At 39.7% G+C, this 20,284-nt stretch overlaps 2 protein-coding genes across 2 annotated transcripts in view; one reads left to right on the top strand and one right to left on the bottom strand.

The window, feature by feature from the left end:
* Positions 1 to 20,284, bottom strand: part of DOCK1 (dedicator of cytokinesis 1) — a 696,032-nt gene that overhangs the window by 291,313 nt on the left and 384,435 nt on the right. The window lies entirely within an intron of this gene.
* The window catches only part of INSYN2A (inhibitory synaptic factor 2A), an 82,525-nt gene continuing 70,084 nt past the window's right edge, over positions 7,844 to 20,284 (top strand). Inside the window, exon 1 of the mRNA XM_082266716.1 lies at positions 7,844 to 8,182. The gene's annotated coding sequence lies outside the window, so the exon portion shown is untranslated. The remainder of the gene's footprint in view (positions 8,183 to 20,284) is intronic.

The following is a 20,284-nucleotide window of genomic DNA, read 5'->3' as shown; positions in this document are numbered from 1 at the left end:
GGCAGGAGGAGGGGAGAGGCGGGCATAGCAGCTGCAGTGAATCCATTGTTTAAGAAGCCAAGACCAGAAGGTCCAGCGTTGAACTCCGGGAACGATGGTGATAACGGTCTTCTGGGAGTTCTATAAAACCTAAACTAATACCTAAAAATTTGCAAAGGATACCAAGTTGGCAAAAGCTAAATCTACACTGAACTAAGGGTGCATTCCTACACACCAAAAGCCATTGGTATTAAAATATAACTTTTATATTATTCTATACAACATTGTCTGGACTGTAACTATGTACAAAAAGGGAGGGTGAGTTGATTGGTTGGCAAACGGCGTACTGGTGATTAGTACACACAATAATAATTGATCAAGACATAAGAGAAAATGATGAGGCAAGAGGAAACAACTAGGCCAATAAACATTAGGGGTGTCCTATGGAAGCACTCCCAAACAAAATCAAGAACCCCTTCACCTATGACACTTCCAGGTACTCTCACCTGTCATCTGTAATTCTACAGGGTTAAGGTCCCAATCAGCCCACGTGTATAATCGAACCATTAAACACTCAAAACTCTCTCTCATATTATGCCTGTCTCAAAAATATGGTCTGTTAGAATCTGAGTAGCTACAAAACACTAATTTTGCTGGCTCCTCTTGCTTACCAAGTCTACCTGATAAATTGCATTAGAAGCTATAAGGCTCCGTCTCTCTAACTCATATCCGGATTAATCCTGAGTATCTTCTCTCATAGCAAAGCTATCCAATGGCGCTAACATCTATATATAAACTGCTCTCAGAGCTAGGTGGCTGACTGGCAGTTGGACTAGCAAATATTCTCCTGCCTAGCCTGATTCAACCTAAAAGCTGAAAATGCTATTCAAACCTGCCTCATAATACAGCTAGGTGATAACACTAGTTCTACCTTCCAACCTTCCCCACAAACCATGCTGTACGCCAAATAAGAACAGTGCTCCCAAAAACCTATAACTCTACATGTTTCACTTAATGAGTGATAAAGGATCAAGGAGTGAAAAATAAAATGTAGGGGACCAAACTATCCCCACATGGTTACAGTCAAAATGGCAGCCTCCCCTCTTCCCTCTATTTATAGGGTTTTCCCATGTAATTACCGCATTGGCGTCATTGCGCAACTTCACGTCATGACGTAAATTTACAGCGGGATTGCGTCATGACGTAAATATACGTCCAGATGCGGTGGTGAACATTACCATCTAGTGGGCAAAAGCCAGAAGACAATCTCCCAATCTGAGGATATGTCAAAAACTCAACTAAATCCCCAAGAGACCTTTTTAAATATTCATATAAGGAAAATGTCATAAAGACAACCTAATAAGGACAGATTTAAAATCCTATTTATCTCTGAAACAAACATTCTTTATATACATAGTCTTCTACAACCATTTCTTACTGTCTAGAACATTATTACAGTCTTAATTTCCATTTAAAGGGGGAACTCAGAATGCACACTGCAAGATATAATTATTTCTTAATGAAAGGCAAATAGGTGAATCTCTCATTTTAGCCTGATGGTGCACGCGAGATTAACCAAAAAATCCACCTTGCCTCTGTTCTCAATAAATATTTATCCAGGTTTCCCTGTCTTGCACACAATTTTGATTGCTCAATGACCCAGAACTTCAGTTGGTATGGTTCCTTACTATGCACCTGTCGCATATGTCTTGCCAAAGTTCTATCTTTTTTTAGTGTTATATCCCCAATATGCACCAAAACCCATCACCGAAACTGGCGAATGGTCTTGCCCACATAACTTGGGGCATAGATCACTCCTTCTGAGCTGCAATACTAAAAGGATTTCAATTGGATCATTGTACCATTCTTTGGGTTTATGAATTTCTTTGTCGTGGGGATGTATGTAATTGCCTTACAATGGCCGCATTTGAAGCAGCCCATAGGTTGTCGCAATAACCAAGTGGAAGTGGATGGTTGTACTGAAATCCTATTGAGCTGGCTATATACTAGCATAACTCTTAGGTTTTTTTTTTTTTCCCCCTCCTATCTGCGATCAATTGATTCTGGGGGGAGGACACTATGTAGGTCTTTGTTGTCATGTAGGATATTCCAATATCCTTTTATGACATTGAAGATCTGGCCCGACTAAATAGAATATGAACCAATGATTCGAAGACCTGCTTGTGTGTCCCTTTTCTTCCATTTGTCAACCACTAGACTCTCTCTAGAACTGTCTTTTACCTTATGATATCCTTTCAGGATATGAATTTTGTAACCCCTACATGAAAAACGTTCCATTAACAAGGGGCTTTCTGTCTGAAAAGCATGCTCAGTCGAGCAATTTTCTTTGGCTTGCATTAATTTGCCAGTGGGTATACCCCTTTTAAGGGATGCTGGGTGGTTACTATTCCAATGTAGTAGGGTGTGGATGTAGGTTTTCGATTCGTTGTCTCTTATGCCTTGATCAATTATTATTATGTGAACTAATCACCAGTACACCTTTGGCCAACCAATAAACTCACCCTCCCTTTTTGTACATATATACAGCCCAGACAATTTTTTATAGAATAATAATAAAAGTTATATTTGAATACCAGTGGCTTATGATGCGTAGGGAACACACCCTTCAAAGTCCAGGAGGTGTCCTGCATCTTGTTGGACTTAAGTCATAGCATGCCTTCACTTTTAAGAAGGGAACTGAATTCCTGGAGTTCAGCAATAAAAAAATGTATGTCTGCATTTTTCACAGCACACCGCAACCCACCTCAACACAGCATTGTGGTATGGGCAGGGCACCTATATAATTGTTTTCTATGTGCCCTTGCATTCTGATCTTTGTGGGTCAGCACAGCTCAGAAAGTGTATGAGAGCCCTAAAATGCCTAAAGGATAGGCTTCCCTGATTACGGGAATGGTTAAGAGGCCAGGTATGCCTTGCTTTAGAGCTGAACTCAAGACAGCTCTGTAATCATTACATAAATTGTTAAATATAAGCACTGTAAATACCTGGATACGACCTTCTATCAGCCACTCAAAGAGGTTCTAAAGGAAGAAGGTTTTTTATCTTAATGCATTCTATGCATTAAGATAAAAACCCTTCTGTGTGCAGCAGCCCCCTTAGCCCCCTCTCTTACCAGAGCCCCTTCTCGATCCAGCAATATTGCATGAGAGATTTAGCTGTCTGGGACTCTCCCTCCTGATTGGCAGAGACACACAGTGGTTGCCATTGGCTCTCGGTGCTGTCAAAGTTAGTTAGCCAATGAGGAGAGAAAGGGGGGGGGGCAGGGTCAAGGCTCCATGTTTGAATGGACACACAGAGCAGTGTCTCGGCGTGGGTGCATCCAAAGCAAGCTGCTTGCTGTGGGGGCACTCGGCAGGAGGGAGGGGCAAGGAGCACCGGTGATTGACCCAAGGAGGATCTGGGCTGCTCTGTGCAAAATATCTGCACAGAGCAGGTGAGAATAACATGTTTGTAATTTAAAAAAAAAAAAAAAACAACAAAACTTTAGTATCACTTTAAAGTCCCTGTATAGCAAGGTAGGAGTGTGAGGATGAAGCAGCACAAGGAGCAAATCAGCTCATGTGCTGACAAGAAGCATGCCAATAGGAGAGAGCAGAGTGACTAAGATAAGCCCCTCAGTGTACTCCTACTTTCACTATCCAGTAACAGGATGTGGCAGTCCAAAATGACCTGGACTCAGAGACGGTGGGTTGAACAATGCTGGTCATCAGACTGAGTACATCCAGCAACAAGAACTACAGGATGAATCTCTGAATTGAAGATTAAAATTGCAGCAAAATCTGTTTTTATCTCTTATTGGGCTATTCATTTGTATATATTTTTGGCCATAGTCCTGTTTTAACTCCAATACACTTTAACAGTAATTTATGGCCACAAGGATACCTGAACCTGTATTGCTTTATTCAGTGTAGTCCTTATTCATCCTGACTGCTAGAATGTATTCTTTATAAAAGGAAGAATAATCTATAATAGCAGTCCCTACAGTCTGAGCATCATCTACTGCGGATTGTGTGGACATCATCCCTTGGTGCCCAAGATATACCCATAAGACAAGAGACTATCCTATATCTTATAAATCGGAGAAGTACATTTTGCTAAAACCGATCCTGGTGATGTTTTGCTGCTTTTAGATTTTTAGACCAAATGGATAAGAATGGCGATAGCATCATTGCTTAAGAGCAAATTTGCATTTACACCCTTTGCACAGGGTGCACTTAAGAATTCACTTTTACAGTCTATCCCACACAAAAAAAATGTAATAAATAAAAATAAAACAGAAAAAAAAAAAATTTAACATTGGCTGGATTGCCATACTATTATGCTTTTTAATATTTTAAGTGACATGAAAAACCCGCAGATAAAGAAAGTGAGAGGGTAGATCCCCATGACACAATCCATTGGCTTTTCCCCCTCTAGCAATTCAGGAGACGCACTGTGAACTCCATTGTTTTACATGTTGCTAAGCAACAAAAAGCTTCTGCATCCTGACTCTGGACACCTCCATCATCAGCACCACAGCAGGTTTTTAAAGAGTTCAGCCAGGGTAAATTAAATAATAACAGAGGCAGTTAATTAGCAGAACCCCGTGTCTGAAACGAACACAGTTTATTAAAGTAAACCTGTCACCCAGTTTCTGGTTGTAATCATTTATCCAGACCAAGATTTACCAGGATGCAACCTATCAATCCACTGGGAGGCTGTGACAACACTTCAAAGTGAGGGACAGTCACAGCGCTGTCACTAGCTACTTGTGGATTGATAGGTGGAATTCTTCTTCAGGCTCACAATGGTGGTTTCCATCGTACACACAAAACACAACAAATCTACCAGCCAGCACAGGGTAATGCTGAAATAGGAAGACAGTAGTGTTAAAAATTAAAGGTAAATCATAAAATATCAATACGATATGCTGACAGCTGTACCTGCACGCAGAAGGATACGATTAACAAAGAATTTGTTTAACATTTGATGGGCAAACGTTCAGTGAAATTACATACTGTGCAAAGGCTAGCTGGGGTTTAGATGGGATCTGAGCCACAATTTAATTTCTGCTTCAAGCAAAAAAAAAAAAAAAAATTTTTTTTTGCTTCTACACGATTCATCCAAAAACAAAAAGACAAGTAACACAACTGGTCACTTGAAATATTTAGGAGTATTGCATTCGGCTCTTATTTAACCACTTCTGGACCAGAAGGATTTGCCCCCTTAAAAGCCAGGTCGTTTTTTGTGATTCGGCACTGTGTTACTGTAACTGACCATTGCGCAGTTCTGCAACGCTGTACCTACATAAAACTGATGTCCTTTTCTGCACACAAATTTCTTTTGGTGGTATTTGATCACCTGTGTGATTTTTATTTTTTGCGCTATAAGCAAAAAAAGAGCGACAATCCTGAAAAAAAAAAAACTATATTTTTCACTTTCTGCTATATAACATTCCCCCCAAAAATTATTTAAAAATCGAATTTTTTCATCCTTTTAGGCCATATTCGTATTCTGCTACATATTTTTGGTAAAAAAAAAAAAAATCCCAATAAACGTATTTTGATTGGTTTGCACAAAAGTCATCGCATCTACAAACCAGGGGAAAGATTTAGATCATTTTTATTTCTTTTTTTTACTAGCAATGGCGGCGATCTGTGATTTTTAGCGGAACTGCGACATCGCGGCGAACAGATCGGACCCCTGACATTTTTGACACTTTTTGGGTGGGGACCAGTGACATTAATACAGCAATCAGTGCTAAAAATATGCACTGTTACTGTAATAATGACACTGGCAGGGGAGGGGTTAACCCAGGGGTGATCAAAGGGTTAAATGTGAGCCTAGGGGAGTGTTTTCTAATTGTGGAGGGGGGGGGGGGGCACTTGTGAAATGAACACAGAGACCTGTGATCCTATATAGGAGGATCACAGGCGCTCTGTGATCATTTCAGAGAGAACAACGGTCTGCTGCTGCTGTAGACCGTCGTTCTCTCTCAGCGGGTGCCCGGCGGCAATTGTGACCACCGGCCACGTAGATCAGCATCCCTGCTGCCTAGTGGAGGCGGCAGCACGCGTCCAGCTGTGCGTGCTTGCCCCCAGGAGCGCTCCTGTACCCATACACCGGTTTGTGCAGCCGAGCCAACCTGCCGCAGTATATCTACAGGTAGGTGGTCGGCAAGTGGTTAAAGTGTAATTACACTGCACCTGAGCACTACAAACCAAAAATGCTATTTATTTTTAATTTTCAAAGCAATCTCACCAATCCAGGTCTCAATGTTTTGTGTTTTTTTTTTTTTTGCTGAGAAATCATTTTAAAAAATACCCCCCTAGCATTTCTGGCTGGGGCAATCTTGAGTAAAGGCAGTGAATTCAAGTAGAATTCACTTCCTGGAATCCACCTGCGCTTAGCTCAGGCATGCTGGTTGGAGGGAGTGCTTAGATGACAAAGCCCCCCCCCCCCCCATTCCCTCCTGAAGACTCCTAGGATTTATCACATCCTTTACCTAAGCCTGGAAACCAGAAAGTAACTGAAGAATTGTAAAAAAAAAAAAAAAAGTAAATAGGCTATTTTTTTCCCGTTTATTTACTAATACTACCAGTTTAAGTGCCGGTTCACACTTATGCGATGCGGGAAGGCTGCGAATTCGCAGCCTGTTCCCGCATCGCAAACGCACCCCTGGCAGTTCACACTGCCATATGCGATACGCTGGGGGTGTCAATGTAATCTTAACGACACCCCCAGTTTGATCGCATATCGCAGTGCGATCTTGCAGTTCGCACAGGATCGGATCGCACAAGTGTGAACCGCTGTGCGATCCGATCCTGATGCAGATGCAAAAAAGGGTCCTGTGCGTCTTTGCTGCGGGTGCATTGCGAATTTATCCATACAAAGTGTATGGCTAAACTCGCACAGCCGATCGCATGTAATGAAGGAGCAGTGCGCTCCGACATTACATGCGATCGCCGCAGCCACATAAGTGTGAACCGGCACTTAGGGTGAAAGTAGTCAATGTTGATTAAGAGAGTGAAGTTCTGCTTTAAGTTGCTTAAAATGTTAATGCTGAGATATAATGGGAGCTAAATGTTACCAGTGCATTGTGATTTAGGAGGGAAATTAGGCAGTCATTTTGCATTGATTAAAATGTTACAGTCTGAACATCATGCTAAGTTACATGACCAGTTGCTGGTTTAAATTAGGTAGTATACAAATACAATAATATATTCGCTTTCATTTACAGAACTACTAGTATCTATATTATTCAAAACACTGCTGAAAGTGATGATTATATGCTATGCGATATGCATATGTGATGTCCCCCTACCTTATCAGACAGAATTATCAATGCCTGGTAGGGGGGGGGGGGGGGCACTCTCAAATACTTTTATGACAGCTATGAACTACATTTTTTCCAAATACATTATATTTTAAATTAGTAAAAATATATAGTAAAAATATAAATCTGTTTATTCTTAGATATAATTATTTGCTATCTCCCTAAACTCCTAAAAACAGTTAATGCTAAGGTATGCATGCCATGGGTAAGAAAAAGGGAGTTAGGACATTAAAATATACGATTAAATAAAAATAAAAAAAGTCGACTGTATTTGAAATGATAAATTTTGGGCTTTATATGTGATCTAAATTGTGTACATTATGTATCATGTTCCAAAAATACCACTAAACGATTACTTCATCAGATGCATGGGATATTTATTAAAACACACACACTTGCACACAAAGAAGTTACCTAATGAATTTTAAAAGGTAACAATGTAGGAAATGAGAGTAGACTTTTACTTTGTAGAACACAAGGTGGCACTCCTTCCCTTACAAATGCTCTAGCACAATCTCTATGGTTTTCATGCAGTTTGAGTGGTGACTTCGAGATGGAAGCAGCATTTGTGTTTATGCTCTAATCATTCCTCCAGGCTTTTCCCCCCTTTTTCGCAAAGGAAAAAGAAGAAGAAGGAAAAAAAAAAAAAAAAAGAAGATCCTAAAACAAACAAGTTTTAATAACCCAAGACAACTGCTTTAATAGAACAGCCACCAACTCTCAGGAAGCCAAGGATATTGCTAGCACTGCAGCAGATGCGGAGCCACAGAACATCCTTTGCATCCAGTAGGCTTGCAGAACTGAACCTAGAGAAATGCATCAAAGGAGAACTTCACAGTCATTTACTTATTTTTAAGGATACATAAGGTAAGCCCCCCTCCCCTCCCCCCTTTTTCCTGTAACTACTCCTCGCTCCGGTAAGACCTAATTGTCTTCAGGCTGTCTTCCGTCTCCTTGTATATGATTGCATTTTCATTAACTTGACATCTTTATTAAGAGCCTTAGTTTTGTAACAAGTAGCGCTTAGCTGTTCCAGTCTATTGCTGTAGATGTAGGAAGTATTTGATTGTTACATCTAAATTGTCGTACCATTACTAGATTCCAAACTGTCTTGCTTATTTTTCATCCAGAAAACCATCATCATCTAGAAGCACTGAGACAGGTTGCAATATCAGAGCAGTAGGCTGCTATATATAGCTTGGGCTACATGTTTCTGTTATGCAGAGTGGATATTGCTTATAGATAGCATTAGTAAACGATGCCTTCTTAATTAGATCATAAAATATAAACCATCCAGTAGTTGATTTAAAAAAAAAAAAAAAAAATTCTCCAGCTTAGAAGAAAAAAAGCTCCCCAATTATTTCTCAAGTGACGACAGGATTTAATAAAAACAAAAAAATATGCATCCAAATAAATATCTATATAAATCACAGACAAGACAAGGTGATTGCAGCTGATCTCCCGGATAGCACAGAGCCTGTACCTGTATAGACTTGCAAGCTGTCCTATCACCTTGCAGGTAATAAAGAGAATACTACAATAAAGGACATTAAGTCTGGGCAAGCTATAACCAGCAAGATAAAAATGTTTAGATATAAATTAACTAGTAAGGGCAATCTTTTAACGTTGGGTAAATCCTGATAGGCGCAGTAGCTCTCGCCATCACTTTAAGCAGAATACTTAATGAGCCAGTTTATTCTATCCATCCGTCGAGGACAGAAAATAGGATACAAATATAAAATTTCTACAGATAAGGCAATGTGCAAATATTCTATTCTGTATTAAGTCACAGTCTGAACTGCTCATTGGCAGTGCCAGTATGCATGATCTGTTTGGAATTCAGTACTGCAGACGTATTCTGGCAACCCTTTGTTACTACTTATTTACTGTGTTTTGGGGAGGTGGGGGTGATGTGAAGGTGAAGGGTTTAGGTGCCAACTGATGGCTAGAAAGTCCTGGACACAATCATCTGTAAAAGCAGTTGCACGCTCACATATATACAATCAGCACATGACCAGCAATTTAATTAGAGTCTGGAAACGCGTTGCTGGTCTAATCTGCACACACATCACCTTGCCAAACAGTCCGCCCTGAGATTCCCCTTCTCCAGCTTTCCGTCACTGAGGCTGGAATCTGCGTTAGAAGGCTCTCCTGCCTCTGAAATATTCATGATATTTTTTGAGGTTAGGCTGGAGAGAATACAGAGGCTTCAAAATTTATAAGCATGCAGCAAGCACCCTGAGCAACAAATTCATATATCACTGGATATCTGAATTAATGTGGGTCATGCACAAGTGTACGTGTCCAATTCTTTTGAAATTACTGAACAGACATGAGCAGTAATTGTAAATAATATTTTTATATATGGATTGATATCGACCAAGCCTTTTCTTTTTTAAAAAAGCTTAAAAAAAAAAAGTAAATTTTTGGGCACAATGTCCAGTAATTCATAAGATGTCCTCTTTTAATGGTTTGCCTATTCTGCAAAGGTTAAAATTGGAATGACTGCTATACATTACTGTGCTTTCCTAAATGACATTGGCTACTAATGCTAATATAAAAAAATAAACCTTGGCCAACACAATATTGAAGGCAAAGATATGAACAGACTTGGTACATTTCAAATGGCATGCTTGAGCTGCTCATTTACAGATGCCTAATAACTATATCTAAGATAAATTCCCATTGCCAGGAACAAATAAAAAGCTTTCGCAGAAGGATGATATTGGACAAGTGATATTTCATGGAGAAAGCAATAATTAAAAATTAGAATTTAGGGGGCCTGGACACGGCCAACCATGTTTGCAGAGTGCCTGTTTTATGTGCAAGCATAACTTACAGTGACATTTGCATTTTTGCGACAGGTCATTTTGGCAAAGCGGATCTGGGATGTGACGCATAAAAGTGTAGATCATTTTAAGTGGAGACTTAGCAAGGTCATTGTGGAGAGGGGGGAAAAAAAAAAGTCTACTGTGCTACAGAAAAAAAGAGAAACAAATGGGATTAAAAAAAGATCACCAATCACATCTCAGGCGTATTCCCAGAGTATCCTCAGCAATGCAGATATTGCAGTTCTGGAGGTTTAAGAAAAAGAGCTACTTAAATCCCTGGAAAAAACTATCGAGCCATATTTAATAAAGCAAAGTTTGAGCCACCTGCCTTTTCTGAAATGAAGAAAAGGTGAAATCTTGTTGCAATGTGTTACTAAAATTCGTACTTAAGTCATTGTTCTGTAGAAGTCTGGGTTTATAGCGATGATTTTTAAATATTTCCACCAAGTTTTTTTTTTTTGCCATTATTTAAGCTACATTCAAGAGCAGGCCAAATATGAGGTGCAGTGCTATATGTGGACCCCATGTTGTCATGCCACTAAAAGTGGCACCAAAGTCCCCTGTTTTGAAGTTTTTGAGGAAGAATACCAAATTCCAAACATGTTAGGGCCAGGCAGCGTAATACACTTTCTAAAAATACTATAAGGTTAGTTCATCTTTACCAAAAACAGCCTTTGCAGATAAGGGTTATCTGTAGATAAAAAACTGTGCAGCTTTGACCCAAGTTGAATAATGCCCTTGCTATAGGTGTAGGCCATTTACATACTTCATGAAGCCTCACTGGAAAACTCCTAAGACAATGCTAAGAGATGCCTAGCTAATATTGTTCACCCCCGCCATCACAGGAGCTCCAAAATGCCAAGCCACTACATCAGGAGAGAGAATGCACATGTGAGGGGGTTGAATCAGAGAAAGAGCTCCCGCCTGTGATGGTGGAGGTGAATAGAAACAGCCAGGAGTCTCTTAGCAACATCCTTAGCAACACCATGGAAGTTTTCCAGACTTCATGGTCTAGATAAATGGCCTACATCAATAGAAAGGGAATTAATACAATTTGGTCAAAGCTGCATAGCTTGTTTTACCCAAAAAATGCCTATGCAGATTAGAGAGGTCTGTAGATAAAAGTGTCTTAATCACAGAATCTAATTTTTTATGCCTTTTACTGGTTTTTGCATTACCAGTTGGTCAGAGTTCAAACAATACCTGTGGCCCAGGATAGCGGTTCAGAAATACAACTCCATATCCCTACAACTACCACAAGAACAAGTAGCATATGAATATTTCTTAGTGGACACAATGGATACCTTAATAGCATGCATGGGTTGAGAGGAACAAGATACAATTTATAAAAGTTCCCCATTTTATTGCCAAGTCATATTATGCCAAATGTGCCAGAAAGTTAAGAGTAAGCCTTTACGATTTGCCCAGTAAGGGAATGCAAAGTGCAATAGCACAAACCAACCAATCAGAAACCCCCTCAGTAAAATGAAATCAGATTGGTTGCTATAGGTTAAAGCGCTTAGCACTGCCTTACTGAGTAAGCCTATTAAAAGTAATTTACTGTAATAAGTCAGCGGTGTATACAGGTACAGAAATCTTTTGAGACAGAAAAAGGGACATATTTAAGCAGACAACCTGCTCCGGTAAGATTTTTGATCATGCATTCTGTCTTTTCACAACCATTACAAAAAAATACTAGATGCAGAAAATGTATCCTATTGCCTTTACAGCAACCATAACATCAAAAATAGATAACGCATGAGAAATTCAAACTGCACTATGGCTAGGTTTACATAGATGTCAAAAAGGGGCACTCTGAACACATTTTACTTCCTGCCAAGCACTTCCCCCAACTAGCGGGTCTGAACAAATATAGTCGTCAGCTGCTGAACACATCTGCATTTTTCAAGTATTTCCCTGCGCTGACCTGAATATAACATGCGGTGCTGGGGCTATGCCAGCCCATGGATGTACATTGCGTTGCCCTCCAGGAGAGAGTTCACAACACTAGCTGAATGGAGCCCCAAAAACACTGGCGCTGGCTGCTCCTCTATACCCAGCACTAGGGAGCCAAGAGTGTAGTCTGAAGCGGCATAGGCAGACCCTGCCATGTGAGCAGAATAATGATTGGGTCAGGTGTTCTAACCTCCTCAATCGATGTTCACACATGAGCTGTATTCTGATTAGGGGTGTCTGTCCTAATCTGGCCAGGAAGAAAAAAATCACCTTGTTGGAGGCTGCTGTAATTTTGTAATGACAAAAAAAGTGATGAAACATTTACAGCACTGCAATACAGACTGCAGCAAATGGCTTTTGAGAACTGCATTTTTGTTTCCTTGACAGAAGTTTCCTTCACCCAAAAGCAAAGTACAATATATTTTGTTCTTTAAGTAAGCCCCCTTTAGTACACTGAATTAGAAAAGAATGGTTAGAGAAGCTATTCTCAATCTTTTTATTTCAGAGGAGCCAATTAATAAATTTTTTGGTCTTGGTGAACCCCTGCTAAAACAATTCTTTGGTGGTCAGTGGAAAAAATACCCCTTGCATTGCTGGTCAGAATGCCACCCCTTACAGACAGCTATTAAGGATTGTTCGGTTCATGCGGCTGCCATGCCAAATGGTGTTGGCCCTGGAAATATGCAGCATCATCAGATAGGAGGTCAATCAGCAACAGCAAAACAACCCCCTAGCAACCTCTGGTTGGAACCCTAGGCTTTCACAGAACCCTGATTGAGAATGGCTGGGATATAGACAAAGCTAAAGACAGCTTGCATGCCATGCACAGCAGTCATATTCTGCTTGTGTTCCAGTTCCCTAGCTCATCCCGCTGCATTCTGTCAGTATCTCCTGGAAACCTAATGCTTATGTTGGCATCACTGTATCTTACCGCCTGGAAAGGTTCATTTTATATGTTTCTCCACAACTACTAAAAATATATGCAGCTGGTTGTCAAATATCTCTGAGCCAATGGGTCTCTGGAGTCTGCCATATGCAGGTCAATCACAGAGGCAAGTCAGTAAAGAGGAAATAAGTTCTGGTAATCTTTGCAGCTTCTGGGAACTCTGCTGTATAGAAGAGAGGTTTGATGACTCCCAGAAAAAGCCAGGTTTATATTTTACTGCAGACTATCTAAAAGTAATTATGCTGTGTGCAAAACAGTATCACTGAGCATTTTGTAATCATTTTTTTACTTTTAAATTCATGCAGTAACTGACTAGTGCCAGTAGCTTTTATTTAAGTTCAGACTCTGCAGTAGAAAGCTGGAATCAGGAGCTCCGAGTGCTGCTCTCCACCTGCATACAGCGCATAGTTATTCACACAGGCTGAGCATATACAGGATTTAATATAACTTTATCACTGGGCCCTGACAAGCTCTGTAAAATGTTACTTTACTGAATTAAGGCTGTATCCTTTGAAGCCTATACCTTTTAATAGGATCCTATAATATAACCATTTACAATAGAGACAGAAGTGAAATCACTTTAGCTCTTTCATGTACATCAGGTCCATTTATACTGGATGGGTACTTAAGTGCTCTTTGAGCTCCATTTGTTATACAAGTAGCCATATATCTGCACAGGGATAGGTTGTCCCTCTTTTGGGTCTGATGTATAGACCTCTACAGAAATGTGCTATTTAAAGCAGAACTATACTAATTTCCTTCCCACCAAAGCGGGGTCCACAAGCTCCCCCACTGGTGCCGACAAGGCCTGGTCTTCTTCCAGTTTCGGGATCTTCTGCCATCTTCATTGGCCACAGCAGGATGAAGCAACTCCTGTACACGTGCAAGAGTTCGTTCACCTCGACACATGTTTAAATTGTTCACTGAGTATACATTGTCAGGAAGATCATGAACTGGCAGTAAGAAACCTTTATTGCATATTGGGTTTGATTTACTAAGGGCACACAGACTGCTCACTTTGCAAGGGGATTTTCCCCAGAGCTTCATGAAGGAGGTGAAATTCTGCTGACTTCCATTAGCCAATCATGTCAAGCAAACATGCTGTTTTCTTTTTTTTTCCCTGTACATGAGTGGGTTTTCTTTTCAAAGTGAAATTGTACCATATGCACAAAGTTCTGGGGAAAATGTGCTTGCAAGTGCAACTTCATTTGCAAACATCCTGTTTGCCTTTAGTAGTTCAACCCCCAGTATGTCTCTTCCACAAAAAAAAGGCGTGCCTGTTTCCAACATTTTTACATTTTATGTAAAGTTCCTCTTTAAGTGCCAAAAGTGTTACATTGCAGTAAACCTTCCATCCAACATTTACATTTCTGTAATAGCTTTGAAATGAGAGTAAAGGAGTAGTGAAAAACAGCTCTTGTGGGTTCAACCAATCATATTTTTTGTATATTAATTTTTCCCAGCCTATGTAATTGGGAGCATGGCAGGGGTGTGTCCTCTGCACCCATACTTTGTGCTTTAACAAAAGGGAGGGGGGTATACATAGATAGGTGGGTGGGTCTTATACCTAAATCACGTGCTGTGCGATATACTCCCTCTTGGATTCCTATAACACCAGTCACATTCAGACATCCAAGGCTGGCTTGAATTTGACTGGTGGCTGGGGTAAAGTAAGTCCTTAAATTTAGTACCGACACTTTGATACATCAGGATTTTAGTATTTGAGAGAGAAAGATGAGTCTAAAGTGGGATTATAAGGCTTCTTGTCTCATCCCTTTAAACCCAACGCATAAATTACACAAGTTCTGTGCCTGAATAAATGCAAGTAAGGAAATCTATACAGTTTGAATTTTAGCTTATTCCTGCTAAATTGTCTGAAATTTTAACCATAAGTGTCCCTGCCGGCACCACCCAGCTCAACAAAATTTGAACTAAAAATTTGCTGAGTCGGGCGGAAAAGTGGTCTACCGAACAGTGGCTGCATCTGATAGAATGTTTGCCGGCACCACTGTATTCAGGATAGCCGGCAGTGCAGATTCATCCATGCATGCTCTGTAGTTAGGATAGGATGACTGATTCCACTGTGTTTGGCCAGCTTTAGGCACTGCCTGAATCTAAGTAACACCTTAAAATTCACATAAGGAAAACCCTTAGATCCACAGAATCTGTGTAATTTATATTATACTTTAAAGGCATGAGCTGGAAAACCCTAAATAAATAAAATGTGTCCAGGAACACCTCTATTGCATTACAAAAAGGTAAGCAAAAAGGATTCCTAAATTGCTAAAAATGGGATTGGGATGGACTGGTGCTCTACAACATTGCCTGGAGAAAAAAAAGCTGAAACCCTAAAACACGTAGACTGTGCTCTCTTATAAAATTTAAGGATTCATTTTAAATATTGAAACGTACATTTGAGACTTTTGTGGGCATGCCTTCATGTTGTTGGCTTCACAGAATGAGGTACTTTGGTTGCACAGGCCAACAAAGTCCATCATCCCTACCCTTGTTCCTTGCAAAATTCTAGGGATTCATAATTTTAATTTGGAGTGGAACACAATAGGTATTGACTAAACTATTTATAATGCATGTCTACTTTTTAACACTTTGTTAGACCCAGTTGAGCAAACTTTCCTATTTTTGCAAAAATAGAAATTGCCCAATTTTCACACTTCAAATTTTATCCATGCAACAACTCCAAAAATAACAGGTGCACTTTGAATCCTAAAAATGGAAAGGAATAGTTAAGGGAACTACTGTGTTAAATATGTAGGTCTGCTGGTACATATTTATCACACTGGGCTCCAGCCCCTGCGGGTACAAGCAGTGCAGCGTGGGTATATGACTCAGCATTCCACACACTGCTACAAAGCATCGACACATCTGTACACTAATCCCTAATACTTCTATACTCAGGGGGCTGCAGCACTACAAAGAAGACCTAAACATAATTCTCAACCACAACACAAACTACAGCAATGCCCGAATAAGGCTGTAAAAAAGACCCAGTCTTTCAGTTTTACCATATTCTCACAAAGGATGGTAGGATAAATGTATTAACAATAAGGAAGAAGAGTGAAAGACTATAATGCTCAATGCAACCAATATAAATGACAGCTGAAGCTGTCCTCTTTCAACAATACATAATTTCCATTTATAGAATATAACTAAATTTTAAAAAAGACTGGACTTTAATTTAAATTGATACAATATTGAAACCACTAAAAATATCCCATTAAATTTGTATACACTATTTGGGGAACACTATTAATAAGTTCAAGACGGTGTACTGCACACTACCCCCCCCCCCCCCCTTGCAGTCATTCCCCATCTTACTCCATTCTGCCTTTTTAAAGTGGTATTAAGCCCAAAAAACAAACACGTATTAGGTTACAGCTCACCAATTCTTAGATGTAGCGGCTTTATTTTTCTTTAGGCCTTTTTTATTTTTACCTGGTCCAGCCAGTAAGCCTTTTTTTTCTATACTGTTTTTAAACAGACCAAGCTGTCCAGACAAAGTAGCAGTTATCCAAAAAAAAACAAAAAACATTTGCTGTATCTGCTTATAAAATGTTAGTTGGAGTTCAGCTTCAGTTTGTTAAAGTGGTTTTAAACCCAAAAGCAAGCACTTATTATATTGCAGCTTACCAATTTATAGATACGATGGCTGTGTTTGTTTTCTTTTTTAGGTTCTCTTTCCTTCATTTTCTGGTGATCTGGCCAGTAAAGCCCCGTACACACGTACCGATCGTCGGCCGAACGATCGGCCGTCTTTTGTCTGAGGGCTGTCTTGTCTGTTGAAAAGTGCAAAAGACTGCACAAGAATTTTGTCCGCCGACTACAGCCGACTGCAGAAGTGATGTCATGTGATGGTTAACTTTCCTGTTTTTTTTTCTTTTCTGAGCATGCCCAGTCTTGCAAATCGGCTGTCTGTCGGCCGAATTCTGTATTGACTGGCGAACAATCGGCCGCTCTGATGTCGGCATACAAAAATTTTAATGCTTGCACGACAGATTCTTTTCGGCCGAAAGTGCGCTGTCGGCTGTCGGAAGCATCATACTAACAAGCTGAAAATCGGCCGACAATCTGCACGTGTGTACAGGCCTTTAGTCTCTTGTTTTTCAACAGAACTAGCTCTCCAGCAGAATGTATCAGTTACAGGGATGAGACAAACTTTTTACCACTGACGGGGTGCTCACAATAATCAGCTTTTATGTAAAACATTTATCCCAAAAGGAAAAAAAAAAAACAACATTTTGTTGTAACTGATTATAAAGTGTTAACTTGAGTGTCATCTTCAATTTGTTAGTAATCTGCTAGTGCGTTTAAACACTTGTCTCCCCCCAGACGGACAATGCTGCTGTCCAAAGGTGCCCCCTGTGCCCATTTCTCCAGCATGGGGGTTCTCTAATACAGCAAGTGTGTTACTGGCCAGATCACCAGAGGAAAAAGCCTAATAAAGACAATGAATGCGGCCACCACATCATATTACATTTTGGGTTTTGGGTTTAATACCCTCCCCACACACTGGCAATGCTACTGTCCAAAGATGTCTGCTTTATTACTTCATCCAGAGTGCATAGACCCTAAGACAGAAATATATTATTGGCTGGACCACCAGGCTAAGTATAGGAAAGAAAAATCTTAAAAAAAAACGAATGCAGCCACCACATCTAAGGATTGATAAGCTGCAATATTTCACTTTTTTGTTTTGGGGTTTAATACCACTTTACACATGTGACAACCTTTAAAAACTGTGTGCCCTACACACCCTCTTTCATCTGTTTCATACCTTACTCCATTATACCTTATTAACTTGATGGAATGGTATGTTGATCTAGGCAAAGGGCCTACCTGACCATTCATTTTGTAAGTCCATGCAAATGTTTAAAAGCATCCCTAAGACATAGAAAAAACCCTTTGAGAAGCAACTTGACTTTTTTTTTTTTTTTTTATGTAATCATGTGTATGATGAAAGATCTGTATCATATGGTTGTAAGTTCTTCTAACAAAAAAAGTAACAGATTCTTCTAATCTGCTGCATAAAAAAATAGGGGATGCTCCTGTTGCATCTTGGGACTAGACTATTTCCCCCATCCAGACCTTTGCAACCATGTCATACAAAAATAAAGGCCATGCATGAACAAAAATTCCTATCTCTGTGTATATTGAAATTAGCGCTATGGAGACTACATTTTTCATCACAGAAAATTATGCTTTTGTATTTAATTAGCCATTTTAAAAATAGATATTCGTGCTCTGTAAAATAGGTCCTTTTACACTGTAAAGATTTATTTATTGAAAAAAAGGAGGACACATGTAGGGAGCCGTATAGAAAATTGTCTGAGGCTCACTGTGTTCATAGCAGCAATCCACCTGCTAAAGGGGATGGGGTTCACTGAACCCTACAATCAGCCGTTCCACTGTGCACATGTGCATTTCACTGTTTGCCAAAGCATCTCAACCAGACCCACTGAGGTTTTCTTCACTGTGCTCGGCAAAGCCAACCAGTTCAGGCAGCCTCTTAAAGGAAACTTGCAGAATAAGAGAGATGTTGGCAGCATTAATGACTTTCTGACCGTGCTTCTGGTTTGGTTATGGTCATGTTGATGCTGGAACAAGCTTACAGATCAAGAATGCAGTGAGGCCATCAAACCAGCATGATAGCCAGGCAGCCAACAGTTTCAAGAGCGGAGTCAGTAATAGCAGCTAATTTCTTTTCAGGCTCTTTTCAAGTACATCTAATGTTTGAATAGAATAGGGAATAATGAAAACCCCCAGTCTTTTTTTTTTTTTTTGGCCATTTGCACTCCATCTCCAAAGTAAGTGAAATCCCTTCTTTGACATCTGTCACCAGAACAAAAATCAAATATTACCCACACTACCAAAAAATTGTAAATATCAAAACTTTCCTTATTGCTGCTGTACGCCGTTTTGTGTTCCCACATCCATGCAAAAATCACTCCATTGAAAGGTGCAGCACAATAAATAAGAAGTGTCCACACTTGTACAACTTGTCATCCGATTTTGGACATCAAAGTAGGAAGACAATCATACTCCATATTTTCCAATGATAATGATTCATATTTCTGCGACTTAAAGTTGCAACAACTTCAAAGAGTTCATGCACTACAATGGTCCAACTTTCATGCAAATTGAGGGGCATAGATTTCAATGTCAACCCTCAAACGTTGCATGAAAGTTGTACCTGAACGTTTTACATGCAACAGTTGGCCATTCTCTTTAATCAAAGCCAAAGTCATATCCAAGATTTCCATCCAAAATTGTGTCAAAGTTGCACCAACGTTGTACTCCAAAGTTAGGCTATTTTGCAGTCGTACAAGTGTAAATGGTGCTTTAATCAATCTTACCCCTTATAGTGTATAACAAACCAAAAACATTATCAATCTTGCTAACACATTTGGCAGATTGATATGGTTTTTGGTTTGTTGTACACTAGAAGGGATAAGATTTGATTAATGGTTTATGGCGCTGCACATTTCAATGGAGTGTCACCAGAACAAGTTTCCACATTGGAAGATTTCCCCACTATTCCACATTTTAGATTTTTCTGCACTTTCATTTTCAGGGACAATGGTCCCCTGGACAAATAGAGAGGGGGAATCTCCCTACATTAAATAACTAACTGCAAAACTTTTTTTTTCATTTTGAATATAGGGTGGAGATGGATAAAAACACGTCAGGTTTTTATTGCGGTCTCTGCTCCCGTTAGAGAGATACACCCTCTCTATTTGTCCTGTTTACCATTTAACGAAAAGTAAAAGAAAATCCCAAACTTTGGGATGTCCCCAGAAAAGTAACATAAGGGAAATTCTCCAATGGGGACACTAGATCTGGTGACCTTAGAGTCCCTAGAGATTCCTTTAATTTGCACGGATTTCCTCTCACTTCTTGTTTTGGCTATGGGGCAGAAAGTGCAGGGAAATATCCCCAATGGGACACAGAATGCAAAAAATAAAAATATTTAACCCTCCCTTACCTATAAAGAAAAAAAAAAAAGTTTTACCTGCAGTTTTACTTTAAGTACATTGGATTACACCAGCGTATGCAGTCATATGTCTGCCCTTTCTATAGGTCTTGTGTATAATTTTCATTCCCTTTGCACATTGTAAACCAATGACCTCTGTTATGGCATGAATTGTAAACCATGCATGTATTTTTTATAAAACTTCAGGTACCAAAATAAATCTAAGCCCTAAAATGTCCCACTATAAT

The sequence above is a fragment of the Pelophylax lessonae genome (genome assembly GCF_965119305.1).
Source record: "Pelophylax lessonae genome assembly, chromosome: 9".
Taxonomy (NCBI): domain Eukaryota; kingdom Metazoa; phylum Chordata; class Amphibia; order Anura; family Ranidae; genus Pelophylax; species Pelophylax lessonae.
This window is presented reverse-complemented; position numbering and strand designations above follow the sequence as displayed.